Source organism: Argentina silus, assembly GCF_951799395.1.
Source record: "Argentina silus genome assembly, chromosome: Y".
NCBI lineage: Eukaryota > Metazoa > Chordata > Actinopteri > Argentiniformes > Argentinidae > Argentina > Argentina silus.
In genome coordinates this window covers 17286358-17304341 of record NC_139654.1, presented here as the reverse complement: position 1 = coordinate 17304341, position 17984 = coordinate 17286358, and positions in this window count along the sequence as shown.

Genomic DNA, 17984 nt, shown 5'->3' with positions numbered 1-17984 from the left:
CCAGTTCAAAATCTAATAGATTCAATCTAGAAATGAGGGAGTTGGATAGTAAGATTAAAGAACTGGAGAGGGAGGCTTTTTTTTGATAATTCAGAGACAGTAAGTCAATAACTGTTTACTCTCAAAGCTCAATATGAGGAGCTCTCATCATTGAAGGCCCGAAACATCTTAACAAGGCTTAAACAGTCTTTTTATGACCAAGGTGAAAAAACTGGCAAATTACTGGCTTGGTGTAAATTACTAATAGATATCGATAAGATATTCAAAGACAAGCTAGTAGGCCCACTGTTCGACATGTACTCAGAATCCTTCCTGCAAGGATGTCTCCCTACCTCGCTTAGGAGTGCTTTGATTACTATACCTCGAAGACTTGATAAAGTTCTTCCATCTCATACATGAAGACCAGAATGGATTTGTGAAAAACCGCCAGTTTTTTTTTTTTTAGAGTGTGCTTAAGATTGTTCATGTATGTGAAGGATCCCCTGACACAGCAATACTTTCACTGAACGCTGAAAAAGCATTTGATAGGGTTGAGTGGTCTTATTTATTTGATGTGTAGAAACGCTTTGGTTTTGGTGAATATTTTCGTAAATGGATAGAGATATTATATACTGACCCTTCTGCAGAAGTGGCCACCAACAATTTGATCTCACAACCTTTAAAGCTGTTTCGTGGAACACAGAGGGGTGCCCAGCCTCTCTGTTGCTCTTTCTGCTAGCTATGGAGCCATTTGCTATAGCTGTGAGAACACATCCCTTAATTAGAGGTATCAGGATATCAGATATTGAGCATCGACTCGCCTTACAGTGCATTCGGAAAGTATTCAGACTGTGTCGAATCAGAGACCGAACCCAAATGCAGACTAGGGACAAGCAGGTAAGTGTAAAGCAAGTAGATTTAATAAGACAGGTATAATAGAAAGGAACAGGCGGGGCAGACAGGTAGGCAGACAGGCAGGGGTCAGGCAGGCAGGTGAGTAGTCAGACAAGCAGGGTACTGGAGCTGGAAGCGTGGCACAAGGACAAACTATGAATGGCAAATGATCTGGCATTGACTAGCAGCAGGTGCAGGGTATAAGTAGTGGGGAGTCGATGACTAGATTGCCGACAGGTGTGCTAGTCACCGCCGGCAGAGATCATGGAGGCGGAGTCGTGACACAGACCCCTTAACTTTTTCCACATTTTGTTATGTTACAGCCTCACTCTAAAATGGATTAAATTCATTCTTCCCTCATCAATCTACACACAATACCCCTGTGGGGGGACATGCAGCGTTCGGCCTGTAGAGGGAGCTACAGGACCGTGGCCAAGGTGCGGAAGCGAGGTGTTGTTGCACACCTGTTGCGAATGAAGCCTCGTTAACGAAATGGTTTAAGATGTGTGTGCCTCTGCTTTCGGGGGGAGGGCTGGAAAGCTGCGACTGGAAAGTCGACAAGGGATGCATGAGTGCGAATGATAACGAGGAACAGTATTAATAAACAGGGTTTGCCCTTAGCGCAACTACTGAGTCCGCCTCTGTGTCCAAGGACCTCTTTAATCATGACAAAGCCAAAACAGGTTTTTAGAAATGTTTGCTAATTTATTAAAAATAAAAAACTGAAATATCACAGTTACATAAGTATTCAGACCCTTTGCTATGACACTCGAAATTGAGCTCAGGTGCATCCTGTTTCCATTGATCATCCTTGAGATGTTTCTACGACTTGGTTGGAGTCCACCTGTGGTAAATTCAATTGATTGGACATGATTTAGAATGGCACACACCTGTCTATATAATGTCCCACAGTTGACAGTGCATGTCAGAGCAAAAACCAGGCTATGAAGGAATTGTCCGTTGACCTCCGAGACAGGGTTGTGTCGAGGCACAGATCTGGGGAAGGGTACAAAAACATTTCTGCAGTATTGAAGGTACCCAAGAACACAGTAGCCTCCATCATTCTTAAATCAAAGAAGTTTGGAACCACCAAGACTCTTCCTAGAACTAGCCGCCTCTACTGAGCAATAGGGGGAGAAGGGCCATTGTCAGGGAGGTGACCAGGGAGGTGACCAAGAACCCAATGGTCACTCTGACAGAGCTCCAGAGGTCCTCCAGAGGTCCTCTGTGGAGATGGGAGAACCTTCCAGAAGGACAACCATCTCTGCAGTACTCCACCAATCAGGCCTTTATGGTAGAGTGGCCCTACGGAAGCCATTCCTCAGTAAAAAGCACATGACAGCCCGCTTGGAGTTTGCCAAAAGGCACCTAAAGGTACCTAAATAACCGTACGAAGACACAATCACCGGTGCAACCGGAGGATGACCAAATGCCAACCCTTACTCTAGACACAGAGATTTTACAGCTGAATTCTCCACCAGAAATGGCCTACGGCTCAGAAGTGACCTTCCTTGATCTACTCTACGGGATGACCCTAGCAGTTGGAAATGACTGCTTATAAATGATAAGTTGATTCAAATATGTATAACTAAATAAGAGAAATTAGAATGCGAGTGTATGACCCCGGGTCAACATATCTGCCTGGGCCTCATTGTGATGACAGCTTACTAACACGGAAGGTACTAAGAATATAGAAATACTAATGTTTGATTGTGTAATCTTACTCAGGGATGATTACTGAAGTAGGCTACCATATGTACTAATGTTTGATTGTGTAATCTTACTCAGGAATGATTACTGAAGTAGGCTACCATAGGACTGAAGTTTAATTTTGATGATACATAGTTTTATCACGGCATAAAAAGGGTTAATTGTGTAAGGCCTACGGAGTGAAGTAGGTCAGGTTGTGGAAATTCCCAACAAAAAGTGCCCTTGTGCACATAATCAAGCATGAGTGTGATAAGAATGTTTAATAGAAACACGATGAACCCAGGGTGATGTACTGGATTCTAGATCGAATTGTATGCCTGACTGCTAAGTAGTTATAAAGGTCAAATGTATTATTATATGTCTTGTGACACTGAGAGTTGAGGGACAGAGACACTTCCTTAAAAAGAACTTCCCTAAAAATCACTTCATATGACCTTACAAACACACACACTGTGTCTAACACTCAAAACACAAACACACTCAAACTGTGTTTAACACGAATATTCAAGCACAAACCCACTAAGTGTGTACCTGCACTCTGGTGTTACACGAATAGGAAGCCACATAAGAGGTGTCAGACAAAAAGGAAGTCGCATTGGAGGACTTTTAGCAAGAGTATAAAAAGAGCTCCCCGTACAACGTACAACGGTCATTCCCCGCTGAGGAGCGTCAAAACCTGAAGGACCGGAGCAGGACGGAGCGTGTTGGAAACTTTACCCCGGAGTGGAAACAGGAGCTCTCATGCTTTAGTACCCGAGAAGTTCTCCGTGACCGGAGCTCACACTCTTGATTGAATTCTGACTGACGGACTCGCCACTCGAGTACAACGGAGGACCTTGGCGGACCTTTGTTTGTACAACAACAGATATGGCGTAAAGAGGCACCGGCTACGCTCGACGGAGTGAAACTGGGACTTCTCTAAATTTCACAGGCAGAGTAGGGACAGACTGATAGTTTTTTTTATTATTTTCAAAGTTTTATCGTTTTTAAATGTTATCATTTTAACATTTTAACACTCTGCCTGTAACTGTCGCCGAGGGCGAGATTAGTATGGCCTTTTCCCGGCCTAAACACCATCCCCAACGTTACCCAGTTAAGCACAGCAGGAATGGCCTATGGAGGAGAAGTGTCCTTCCTTGATTTGATCTATGAAATGACCCAGTTTGATGTGTAACTGATTGATGACAAGTTGAATCAAAAGTGTATAACCACTGATTAATGATAAGTTGATTCAAAAGTGTGTAACTGATAAGTTGATTCAAACGTGTGTAACTGATTTATGATAAGTTGAGTCAAATATACAATAGGTTAATGATAAATGAGTTCAAGTATGTGCGAAAGGCAAAACTTAACAAAATAAATTATAAAGGTAGTGTATGACTCCAGGTCAACATATCTAGTTGGACCTCGTAGTGATAACGGTTAAACTGATACTGAAGTAGGCAACCAAACCATATTAATATTTGACTGTATAATTCTTACTCAGAAATGATTGCTGAAGTAGGCCACCATATACATTTTTTACTGTATAATTCATGTGGGCTAATGATAATTGTATACCATATGTACTAGATGTTAACTTTGAGAAAGGCCTAGATTTTTATGTTACGAAAATAGAAAAGAATTGTATAAGTCCACAATAAGAAGTGGCCTTGAGTCCAGTATGAGCAGGAGAGTGATAAGTATGTCTAGTAGACATAACAACAGGTGCCCTTAGGGACATGCCCAAGCATGAATGCGAACTCAGGGTGATGTAATGAATTAGATAGAATTCTATGCTTGACTGAGAGCTAGATCGAATTCAATGCCTGACGTAATGAATTAGATAATAAAGGGTGGGGGTAAAGGAAAGCCCCTTTGCAAACTATAAAAAGAGCTCCCTGGAGCAGTACATCGGTCATTCCCCGCTGCGGAGCGTAACACCTGAAGGACCGGAGCAGGACCGAGTGTGTTGAAAACCAAATACTCTAGCAGATTCTCCTTCTCCGGAGCTCACACTCTGATTGAATTCTGACTGTCGGCCTCGCCACACTAGTACAACGGAGGACCTTGGCGGACCTTTTTGTTTGTATAACAACAGCTCTGGCGGATAGAGGACCCGGCTTCGCTCTGGACAAGTGAAACTGGGACTTCTCTAAATTTCACAGGCAGAGTAGGGACAGACTGATAGGTTTTATTATTTTCTAATTTTTATCATTTTTGAATACTAGCATTTTACCATTTAATCACTCTGCCTGTAATGCTGTAATGTTTTAAGCCATCATTAAAGAATTTAACCTGCATTTAAAGGAACAGTTCACAATTTTAATTCTTAATTTTAATTTTTATTATTTTTTTTTTTATTATTTCTTATTTTTATATTTTTAGTCATTCCATCCCTCATAAGCCTTTTACCTCCTCCTGGTAACATAAAATATTATAGATTGCTGTGCATAATACATCTTAGGATCTGAAGGGTTATATCTGACCTCTTATTACCTCCTTTGGGTAAATTATCCTTACCGATAAACCCTTTATCCGCAACCACACCAACTGGCACTCACATAAGATTAGAGCGGTCGTTAACCATAGAGACTACCCACTTCGGTGTACAGTTTTTAGGTTTGGGGAGATTTTTCAGTTCAGCTGAGGTGGGTAGAGGAAGATATGGGGGGAACTATGGGATGTAGACCGTTAACAGCGGAGTGAATCTAATCGACACCAACCTACATAGGACCAGTCAGCATCTGACAGGGTAAGACCCCTCAGGCTGAGGATCCATAACAAGATCTGAGGTTGGTCGGGAGTTCTGTACTGAGCTACCCGGGAGACATTTTTGGCGCCCAACGTGGGGCTCTCAGGAGAAGCTACAAGCCCGCATTTTTTTCAAGAAGCGAAGACAGCTGGGGTCTGAGAAACAGGCTCTGCAGCAAACCCGGGGAAGGAAGAGAGAAGTAGGCGCTGGTGTTGGGAAGACGACATTGCAAGCGAAGACAGCCCACAAACCTCCACGGCCGACCCAGGAGCACTGGGAAGGGGGAGCAGCAGACTAGGACAAAGGGTGTTGGGAGGAAAGCATTCGTGACCAAGGCTCCTCTTGCCCCGAAGAAAATAACCCCAAAGAAGTATCAGAACCAGAGACAACCTGGGGAGATACGTCGAGGTTGAAGACAAGACCAAGACTGATCGGACCTGGAGGGGACCTGAAGGATTGAAGATCGACCGAGGACTCCAGGTCTACCCGCTGCCGACTATCAATCGTCCCAGAGGGGCAAAGGATTCCAAATCAGGAAGGACCTGAGGAGGAAGAAACGAATACAGAAGTGAGAGACAAGCTTGAAAAGAAGTTCATCTACCAGCACCAGCCTGGACGAATATATAAGTGAGAGACGGATCTGACAAGAATTTTGGCCTGAAGACCCGTCACCTGCCATAGTCAAGGAGAGCTGCACAAGGACACACAAGCTATCATAATGGAGGGGGAAGACCCACCACCAATGGACCCCGAAAAGGAGAGCGTCACCAGTGAAACCCAATCCAGTTATTCAGCCAGAGGAACCCCTGAGACCATGGAGGGGGAACCCACCTATGTGGTACCCTTAGTAGAAGGATGGGAGAGCTGGGAACCTGACATGTGGACATGGGTACAAGAGATGGGGGAGAAAGCAAAGATACAAATAACCCCAGGGATACCGGAGAAAGTGAGTAGCTATCAGAAGGGGAGTGAGCCATTCGAAATGAGATACTGGAAGGACGACCGGACCAGGGGGAAGTTGCTGATCTATCCCAGCCCTCTGGATCGTGCCGGACCGACAGCAGTACAGGACTGGTTGGAGTGGTGGATAGAGGTGTTGACCCGATGCGGAGGAAGCACTCAATACAGGTTGGCCTGCCTGGCCAGTCCCCACGCAAAGTGGGATTCCATGATAAAAATGGTGTCCAATTCTTCAAAAGTGGAAGGGTTGTTGAGAGAGGGGGCCACCAGAGCCGCCTCCAGGCTGGAACATACAATGGATCTGAGGAGAACTATCCAGCGCCTCGAACAAGACCTGAAGGGGCCAGGAGACGGGCTCCTGCATAGCTCACAGTCTGGGGATGTAGGGAGCCTCGACGAGTCCCGAGAAGAAGAGGAGGACCAGCAGGGAGCAGGGGGCCTAAACGAGGCAGCCCTGTTATCTGCAACACCTAAAACCAAGGTCCTACCTGCCTTGCCAAATCCCCTGCCCACCCCAACACGAGGTACTCCTCCACCCAGGCAGACTAGGGACATCGTGGACCAGGTGAGGACTCTGGCCGAGGCGGCCAGACTCTCGAATGCGGGAGAGACCATGAGGGGTTTGGTGAAGTTATATCAGAACTCAGGAGCAGGGAAGGATGTGAACTCATCTCTATGGGAAGAACTAGGAGCCAGGCCAAAAGCCCTACAGAGGGGATTACCAACCACCCCAGGGGACCGTTCAAGTGGACGTGATGGTGAGGACGTGCTTAGAGAGTCCCCGGAGGAAGCATACAATAGCCTACCGAGCCTAACCAAAGGACTACTGGGGCCACTGAGAATACTGGGAGGAAACAACGTGCAAACGCGGGACTTCTCAAGGGGATCTCTGTGCTATTATGTGGGAGAGCTGTGGGATATCCAAACAGATGGTCTGGTGGTCAGAACTAATCACCGACTCGAACCCGTGAACAAGGGATTTGGAGGAGACCTCAACCAATGAGCTGGGGGAGATCATGTGAACATACGGAGGAAGCACCATCAGAGGCGAGAGAAGACTCAATGCGTTGGAGAGAAATTCCAAAGGGTTGTTGACGGAGGAGATCTGCAGGCCTATGCGGTAATTTACTGTAGTGTGGGGCCGCTGGAGGAGCAAAACCCAGAGACTCTGGCTTACTTCGCCGTAAAAGATGCGCTGAAGGCGGCACGTGAATTGGAAATGAGAAGAGTTACGATCAGGCTGGACACCATACGGACCCCGGAGGATAGTATTACTCAGACCGAGCAAGGGGTCTTGAGGGCAGTCATAGGACACCTACTACAAGATGGGTCTTCACTGCCTGAGGGATATCAGGTAGTAGTGGTGTACACTCAAGATCAATGGCATATTTGCTACAATGGCCAAACAGAATATCAGGAGAGACAGGGAAGCACCAACCTAACAGCTCACTCCCTGGAGAAGAGGAATGATCAACCCACACCAAAGCTAGAGGAAGGGCTGCGGACCGTGCAGAGACCTAGGGTTCGCCCGGATGAAGTATGGGAGTCAGGGACGGAGGTGTTCCGCACACCGGTCAACAGCTATAACCCCGAAGAACTGAACAAAAGCAGGACACAGAGGTCCAAAACCCTGGAGGATATCCCTGAGGGACCAGAGTCAGGCCCAGAGGGGTCACGGAAACAACGCTCTGGTAGAGGACATGAGGAAAGGAGGAGTGAGTTAGAGTATGGACTGATCCCCCTACCAACCGATTACAGGCGCGACAGGGATGACGAAGAAGGGGAGGACACGGACGACACCAGTCAATCCCAAGAGGAATGGCCACAGAGACAGGAGAGAAGGCCTCTGAAGTCAGGGCAATATAAAACACAGGGACCCAAGAAAGAGGCAAAGATGGTGGATCCTCTGAAAGCATCAGAAAAGCTGGCCAGGGACCTGAGCCTGGGGGCCATCGAGACCAGAGACGGTCGAAAAATCTATGTACCAGAAGTGGGCCAAATAGAAACTGAGGTGCCTGGAAGTTGGGGAGAGGATGAAACAAGGGTGAAAGTGGAGGTAGCGTTCCCCCTAAGAGAAGTGGCAAACATCCTAAACATGCCCCCCAATCCGCGAATCATGAACCATCAAAACCTTAACCAGCCGTTTAAGAGGGCCTACGTGGGCATAGTCCATGATGTGTTGCTGAGGCGATGCAAAAAAGGGGCAAAGAAATACCTGGATGAATATAGGGAGAATGAGGCCAAAGGCATAGGCTTACTGGATGAGTACTCTGATGAGGAGGATGAACTGACCCCGGCCCCCCCGAGGAAAGCAGTGACATTCACCGAACAACCACCCGAAGGTGGTGTGGGTCGAGAAGCGACCGCAAGGGACCCAGGAGGGACAAAATGGACCCACCACATACGGTTCATACTCTACACCCAGGGGTGGCCTACATCAGGCAATGCAAACCCCCGGCTGGGATCCGCCGGTAGCCTACCTACAGGATCATACCTATGGGGAATCCTACTCAATGGCAACGAGGCATACCACCGGAGGCTCCAGCTCACGGAGGGGGGACACGGACCCCATAAAAACGCTGAAATATATTGATATACTTGTGCCGTTGAAACAGCCAAACGAGGGCATGAAAGACTATCTGATAGAGTGGTACCCCCAGGTAAAAGAACACGGGGAGGAGGCTCAAAAACTCTGGCTGAGACGAGTAACTAAGGCACCGTACACGGACCACCAGACAGCCCAACAGATATTTGATCACTTTACCAGAGGGGAGGCGGATGATGAAGAAGCCTTGATTCAGGTTGCTAAAAAACAGCTGAAGGAAAACACCTCTTTGATGGCTATCTGGCAGGGGGTTAAAGCAACGGTCTCACCAAAACGCTGGGTGAAAGTGTTAATCGCCATTACCAAAGGGTGTGCCGGAGAAATCGACTTTGTGGGGTTGAGCGCGCTGCACGCTACTCAGAAGGACATAGAAGCAACAATCATAAAGCGGGAGTTGATACATGAGCATTTCGAGCAGAAGAGAAAACAAGGCGAGAAGCCCAGGTCATACTCAGCCCCCACTACTCCCCGAAGCCCGTGGAGCGAAAACACCCCACGGCCAGGGCCTGCAGCGCCCAGTGCTGGCTGGAGTGCCCCCAATAGGGACACAGGAGGTCCGCGAAGGCCAGTTAACATGACACCTGATAAAAAGATGGACAACCCACAGCAAGGAGACATCACCCTAGGCAGGGTAACTGAGGGGAGATACACTCGACCAGACCAAAAAGGAAACCAGCGAGAGGGAAACTTTATCCCCACGGAAGAATATGCTAGGATGACTAGGGAACAGAAACATGCCCTCTACCAGTCCCGACAGACTAAGGGACAGGGGGGGGCAAAGCAATAATGGCTGACAGCCTGCGGGTCACCTTAGAGCATGCATACTGGATGGGGAAGGAAATCTACACTGACATCCTAGGTGTCCCCTACCTGGTAGACTCCGGAGTAGAGGTGTCCATGACCTGCAGGAAGCTGAGACCTAAAGGACACCTCAAAAGTGATATTGGCGGAAGGAACAAAACGAAAAGTACTGTATGGGGTCTGTGACGGAAACATAGGGTTATTGGGACCACACAATCTAATAACGATAAAGGACATGGAGGGAATATCTAGAGATTGGGCCCATAAAAGCTACAAGACATAAAAAAACAAAGTTGGACAGGACGGCAAAGGAATCATATGACTGGGAGCTGTACATCGAGGGCTCAAAGAAAGGAGGAGACAACTGGGCACATTGGGGATATATTCTGCTAAACAACGATAAAGGGGTGTTTCGACAGAGGGGCCGAGTCCCAGGGACAGCTCAAACAGGGAAAGTAGCAGCAGTACTGGAGGGACTACTGGAACTGGAACAGAGAAAAATAAAAAGGGTGAGGTTAATCACCGATAGCTACTATGGTGCACAAGCTCTGAAAGAGGATCTGGACATATGGCAGGAGGACGGTTTCGAGGGAGCTAAAGGCAAAGAAGTGGCTCACCGAGACCTATGGAAAAAGGTAGCCGAAGTGAGGCTAAAACTAACAATGGAAATAGTACACCAGCGAGCGCACACAACACAAGGAGAGCACTGGCGAGGACACGCAGAAGTGGATCGCTACGTGCAACTCAGCAGAGTCATAATGGTCGGCAGTGGGAAGTGGGAGAAATCACCTGAGGGCAAGGTGGTCCCACTAGAAAGCGTGGAGGAGGTAGTGCAGGCTGTGCATGAAAATGTGGGCCATGCAGGCCTGGTACCCACACGCGAAGAATTGGAGAAACTGCACCTGTGGATCCCTGAGCGCCATGTCCGGGAGGTCCTCAAAAGATGTGATGTATGTGGTCAATATAGCGCAGGCCGGAGAGGGCAGGAGTGGCAGGACAGACAATCAAGAGCATCATCCCATGGGGAGCCGTTCGCATGCACGTGACCGGGCCCATGGGGGTGAACAGGAAAAAAAGGGGGAGAAATATCTCCTCGTACTCGTGGATTCGATGTCAGGATATGTGATAGTGAAAGCAGTTAGAAAGGCTAACGGCAGCAGTGTGGTGGGAATGTTGGATCAGACATTGGAGCTGGGAGAGGCGCTGAAAGACAGATGTCGAGAAGGCCGACCCTCACCAGCAGAAGAATTAAACCGACGCCCGGATAAAAGAATGAAGCACAAAAACACTGGAGCTGGGAGAGGCGCTGAAAGACAGATGTCGAGAAGGCCGACCCTCACCAGCAGAAGAATTAAACCGACGCCCATTCCGGTCAGAGGATATAGGAAGAGGCACCCCAGCAGATAAACCAGAGCCCAAGCCGAAAGTACCATTCAGGGTCTGGATAAAAGCAAGATACCATCCAACCGATGCTGCAGTAAAAGCAAAATACGAGAAGTCAGACATAGTAGTACAGATACTCGATGATAAAACAGTGTTATTACAGAGTACGGGGGTCCCGGGAGTGGCGCAGTGGAAACCAATTCTTTAGTTGGATAAAACCAGGATCCCAAAATATGGCCACGAATGTACAGAGTCTACCACCCTGGGTCCGTGTGGCCATGGTGAAGGGGGTGGTTGTTACCAGGAGAGATGCAAGAGGGCTCAGAGCAGGCCGAGCCCTCAACCTATTGAAATTAGCTAAGAACGGATTCATGTCAAATGAAAAGGAGGTGTTGGAATGGAAGAGCATTGGGAATGCATGTGTGATATGCCTGGAACCATCCCCCATGGAGGAGAGATGGACTGGCCCAGGAAAAGACAAACAGTGAAGGGTGTGATGCAAGCATGGTATGAGGGGTACAACCGAGACGCTGCTAGTACCTGGTGGGGCTTCCAAGAAGAGGAAGTTAAGGCATGGGCGAAATCGTGTTTAGATAAATCTAAACACGATAAATACCAATAATTAGACACTGTATACTTTAGGTCAGGGGCTATTCTACCAGGACAGTTGTCCAGTTATCAACCAGAGCTCTATGTGACGCCTAGACCATGGAAAATGACCTGTGACAACACTAACACCACATACCTGATCAAGCTGGCCAGGGGAGACTGTTCAATGGTGACAGGATGGGTAGGAAAGACACTTGCCCAATTATGGCCATACCTCCTGTTGATGTTGGGCATACTGATCATGGGGGTGGTTATACTGGTGATGGTGAATGGAGGGGCAACAGCTCTGTGCGAATCAATGATAAAACGAGGACAAGATAGAGAAGGGCTTCTTCAAGGGGAGGAGCTCACCCATGTATAAACGCAGCAGGCAACAACAACTTGGGCTCATAACTGGCTCTGTAGTCTGAGATTACACTGAAGGAAAAGAAGAGCATGATATTTAGTCTCACTGTTGCTGCCTTATCAGAACGACCCTGACTTCCAACACCAGCTGCTGGAAGCGCTCTGTACCTAATAGAACTGAAAAAAGCCTGTTACCATATTACAAGAACAGGAGGATTCTTCGGTCCGGAAAGAGGATGTTCAGAGCCGGGATTCAGGCCATGGAGGGGGTGTCGCCGAGGGCGAGATTAATATGGCCTTTTCCCGGCCTAAACACCATCCCCAACGTTACCCAGTTAAGCACAGCAGGAATGGCCTATGGAGGAGAAGTGTCCTTCCTTGATTTGATCTATGAAATGACCCAGTTTGATGTGTAACTGATTGATGACAAGTTGAATCAAAAGTGTATAACCACTGATTAATGATAAGTTGATTCAAAAGTGTGTAACTGATAAGTTGATTCAAATGTGTGTAACTGATTTATGATAAGTTGAGTAAAATATACAATAGGTTAATGATAAATGAGTTCAAGTATGTGCAAAAGGCAAAACTTAACAAAATAAATTATAAAGGTAGTGTATGACTCCAGGTCAACATATCTAGTTGGACCTCGTAATGATAACGGTTAAACTGATACTGAAGTAGGCAACCAAACCATATTAATGTTTGACTGTATAATTCTTACTCAGAAATGATTGCTGAAGTAGGCCACCATATTAATGTTTTACTGTATAATTCATGTGGGCTAATGATAATTGTATACCATATGTACTAGATGTTAACTTTGAGAAAGGCCTAGATTTTTATGTTACGAAAATAGAAAAGAATTGTATAAGTCCACAATAAGAAGTGGCCTTGAGTCCAGTATGAGCAGGAGAGTGATAAGTATGTCTAGTAGACATAACAACAGGTGCCCTTAGGGACATGCCCAAGCATGAATGCGAACTCAGGGTGATGTAATGAATTAGATAGAATTCTATGCTTGACTGAGAGCTAGATCGAATTCAATGCCTGACGTAATGAATTAGATAATAAAGGGTGGGGGTAAAGGAAAGCCCCTTTGCAAACTATAAAAAGAGCTCCCTGGAGCAGTACATCGGTCATTCCCCGCTGCGGAGCGTAACACCTGAAGGACCGGAGCAGGACCGAGTGTGTTGAAAACCAAATACTCTAGCAGATTCTCCTTCTCCGGAGCTCACACTCTGATTGAATTCTGACTGTCGGCCTCGCCACACTAGTACAACGGAGGACCTTGGCGGACCTTTTTGTTTGTATAACAACAGCTCTGGCGGATAGAGGACCCGGCTTCGCTCTGGACAAGTGAAACTGGGACTTCTCTAAATTTCACAGGCAGAGTAGGGACAGACTGATAGGTTTTATTATTTTCTAATTTTTATCATTTTTGAATACTAGCATTTTACCATTTAATCACTCTGCCTGTAATGCTGTAATGTTTTAAGCCATCATTAAAGAATTTAACCTGCATTCAAAGGAACAGTTCACAATTTTAATTCTTAATTTCTTTTTTTTTTTTATTATTTTTTTTTTTATTATTTCTTATTTTTATATTTTTAGTCATTCCATCCCTCATAAGCCTTTTACCTCCTCCTGGTAACATAAAATATTATAGATTGCTGTGCATAATACATCTTAGGATCTGAAGGGTTATATCTGACCTCTTATTACCTCCTTTGGGTAAATTATCCTTACCGATAAACCCTTTATCCGCAACCACACCAACTGGCACTCACATAAGATTAGAGCGGTCGTTAACCATAGAGACTACCCACTTCGGTGTACAGTTTTTAGGTTTGGGGAGATTTTTCAGTTCAGCTGAGGTGGGTAGAGGAAGATATGGGGGGAACTATGGGATGTAGACCGTTAACAGCGGAGTGAATCTAATCGACACCAACCTACATAGGACCAGTCAGCATCTGACAGGGTAAGACCCCTCAGGCTGAGGATCCATAACAAGATCTGAGGTTGGTCGGGAGTTCTGTACTGAGCTACCCGGGAGACTTTTATGATAACTCAGCTATGCTGCAATGCTTTAACCCTCGTATTGTCTTCACTTTTTGGACCCTTTGGAAGTCTTCGGGTCAAATTGACCCGGGACATTATTGGGGCTTTAAAAGCAATACAAAAATACAAATTTCCATTCAAAACTCTTTAACATATATTGTCTTTATCTCAATTCCAAACAATATAGATAACATGTATGATTAATATTTGCAATTAATCTCTGCTAGATCATATTTTACAGTGGAAGTGTAATTCGTTTTTTGTGATAAAGTTATAATTTATGTAAAAAATCTGCTATAATAAGGACTTGGGTGGAATGCTTATCTCTGAAAAGTTGAAATGAAACAATGTTTTCATTGATGTTTATTATTTTTGAAGAGATATTCTCATTTGATTTTCATCTTTATCTTATTATAATCAAAGCTGTGAAAAGCAAATACAGGTGATGAACGACAATAGAAACACGAGAACCAAACTTAGATCGATTTAGTCACTGGATATGAAATACATCTCTCAAAAATGTCTCAAAAATAATTTGAGATGATTTACAATAAATAGAAACACAAAACATGAACGAAATGTACACTGCTTTATTCACTGTCAATGAAATACAGTACACTGAAAAATACATCTTTCAAACAATTCTGAAATAATATTGGATACATGTGAATTAGAAAAATGGTGTGTGTGCATGGGTATGCCTGTCTACACAACACATGATGCACAGAATTTGAGAGTATGTGTACTACAGATGTACTTTTAGCAGTTTCTGCATGTGGTTTGTGTCTTTGAGTCCTTTGAGGGTTCACACACCTCGCTGTGCTTCCTCTTGTTGCCACCAGCTGCAATCTAGAATAATGAAAATACTTTATTAGTTCAGGATTTTTTTCCCACCACATCTTCTAATAGTCAATTTCAATTTGACCCACATACACACAGAGATACTCAGAAACATACACACACACACATACATGCACACATAAACAACAACAACAACAGGACACTTACTTCAGGCACTGGAGGTTGTGGTTGTGTGGGTCGTGCAGGTGGGACAGCAGGAGCCTCCTCCACCCTCCTCACTATGGCTAGAGAAGCTGGGTTCCTGGGCACATGTTGTCTCCTCTGTATGTGCGGTGTCACCAGTGCTGATAAGCATCACATTTTTGCCCTTTTTGGGTATGTAGGATACCAGGGCCATGTTGGCCGTAAACACAAAGTGGGAGGAATGGACTGGCATGTTCTTTACAGTTAGAAGCTGAGGTGGGAGCTCTGTCTTATTTTTTCTGACTGTTCCACCCATTGTCAGCTTTCTTTTGAGAAGTTCCTGTCCCGGGCTGTACGATGTGAAAAAATTATCCCAAGTGATGTTGTGGCCACTGAGGCCCTGTGACATATCCAGTACCACCCGTGTCCCCTGGTGTCTCTCAGGGTCTCCTCCCTCTGGCTTCCCAAAATGTTTTGTAACAACATTGTGCAGATTCTGTGTGTGTGTGTGTGTTTGTATGTGTGTGAGTGGGTGTGTGTGTGCATGTTTCTGTGAGTCTGTGTGTCTCTGTGTATATGCGGGTCAAATTGACCCGAACACCTTGTGAAGGACATAAATGTGTAGGGGGGGTGTAGCATGTGCACTCAATGATTTTTTTTCTTTGACATGTTCTTCACAGTAAATAAGCCAAGGCCATGGAGTTTCAGGTAGAAAAATTGTTTCCTTGTATATTTTTTCTTCAAGTAAAAATTTAAAACGGGTCAATTTGACCCGAATACCACACAAGGGTTAAGCCATCATTAAACGATCTAACCTGCATTTAAAGGAACAGTTTTCTCAATTTAATTCTTAATTTTAATTTTTAACTTTTTAGTTTTTACTTTTATATTTTTACTTTTAGTATTCCATCCATCATAAGCATTTTTACCTCCTCCTGGTGACATAAAATGTTATAGACTACTGTGCATATTTCATCATAGGATCTGAAGGGTTATATCTGGCCCCTTATTACCTCCTTTGGGTAAATTATCCTTACCGATAAACTTTTTATCCGCAACCACACCAACTGGCACTCATATAAGATTAGAGCAGTCGTTAACCATAGAGATTACCCGCTTCTGTGTACGTTTTTTTGGGGTGATTTTTCAGTTCAACTGAGGTGGGTAAAGGAAGACATGGGAGGAACTATGGGACGTAGACTGTTAACAGCGGAGTGAGTCTAATCGACACCAACCTACATAGGACCTTTTAGTAGCTGATAGGGTAAGACCCTTCAGGCGGAGGTCCATACCTGTTGAATAGAGGGTTGGTCCGGGGCACCTGTACAGGGCCTGAATTGCCGGGAGACAGGGTGAATCACCTATTTTATCCAGTTTCTCTCCGATTTGGGTTAATGACAATTTCACTCCGAGATCTAGTAACATGAAATTTTGGATTTTGCTTGTTTTCCTCAATCAGGTTTGACAGGTAGGTGGATCTTGCCGTGGCGAGGGCCTGTTTATAGTGGGATAGGCTATCTTTCCAGGCAATGTGAAAAACGTTTAATTTAGTGGAGTTTTCTTGAGGCTTGTTTAACCTTTAAGAACGTACTGCTTTTCCATAAAAGCGTACCGTCACACGGGTGTGTTTAGAATGTAGCTACCTGAGTATTCCAATCGCAGCGCAACAATGACCCTGTGTGGGCTAGCACTATGGCTCGATTGCTAACACAAGCTAACATTGTTCTCCTTCCGTCAATAATCACTCGCTACATCCTCCGTATCATTCATGCACAATACTGCGCAGACACCTCCAACTTGTCCCATTATAATTGCAACTTTATTTGCGCAATATCAGCGCATCCACAGTTTGAAATGCTAGCTCTGCATATCCCCAGTCGGCTGCTCTAACAATGACTATAGAATGCTACTATCGAACACTCGTGAAACGAAAAAAACTCGAACTCGAAAAACGAAACAAACTCGAAAAAAAACCCACGTTCTTAAAGGTTAAGGGCACGGGTGTCATCAGTATACCAGGGAGCGAATTTCTGGTGTCTTTGCTTTTTCCTCCTGAGCAGAGCAACGAGGTCAAGGGTCATTCGGAGAGCAATGTCATATTCATTCATAGACATGTGGCCGAGGTTGCTATTCACGGGATCCGTGTATTGTAGAAAATAGTCCGGGAGAGATTCTATAAATGTTTGAGCAGTGCTAGAATTTATAGAATGGCTAATAATATATCTAGGTTCTGGGCTAAGGTAGTTTGTTACTCTGAGCTGGCATGTGGTAAAAAATACCACGCAATAGAACTAAATCCAGTGGGTAGGTCCAGTTACGTGTTGTAAAAAACCCATCAATAAGTCAATAAGTGCATCAATAAGTCAATAAGTGCTAAGAAAGCTTTTCTGAGTGGGTCAGCATCATCTATATGAATATTGAAATCTCAGAATATCACAATCCTATCAACCTGAATTACCAGGTCAGACAGGAACTCCGCAAATTCATTAAGGAATGTTGAGTACGGCCGAGGGGGTCTATACAGAGTAATCAGAGTGAGCGACTGTGGAGTAAGTACCGTGTTAAAGCTACATGTATGGTCCTGCTGCTGAAGTGTACAGAAACATCTTGTCTGCTTGAGTATAAGCAAATGCCTCCAAATTCATTGGATGGCGCTTCATCATACAAAGTTCTTGACTGGCCAAGTCAATCTTCAGATTTTAATCCAATTCAACATTTCATTTCCTGATAAGATTTTAGGCAAAAAGATCTCAAAAACAAACAACAACTGAAGGTGGCTGCGGTACAGGTCTGGCTGAGCATCACCAGAGAAGATACTTGGTGTCTGGTGGGGTCAATGGGTTGCTACATTTGGAATTGAGTGAGTGGTGAAGCCTGTTCTCCAGTCTGAGTAAATTAGTTTAATCTTGTTCTAATCAA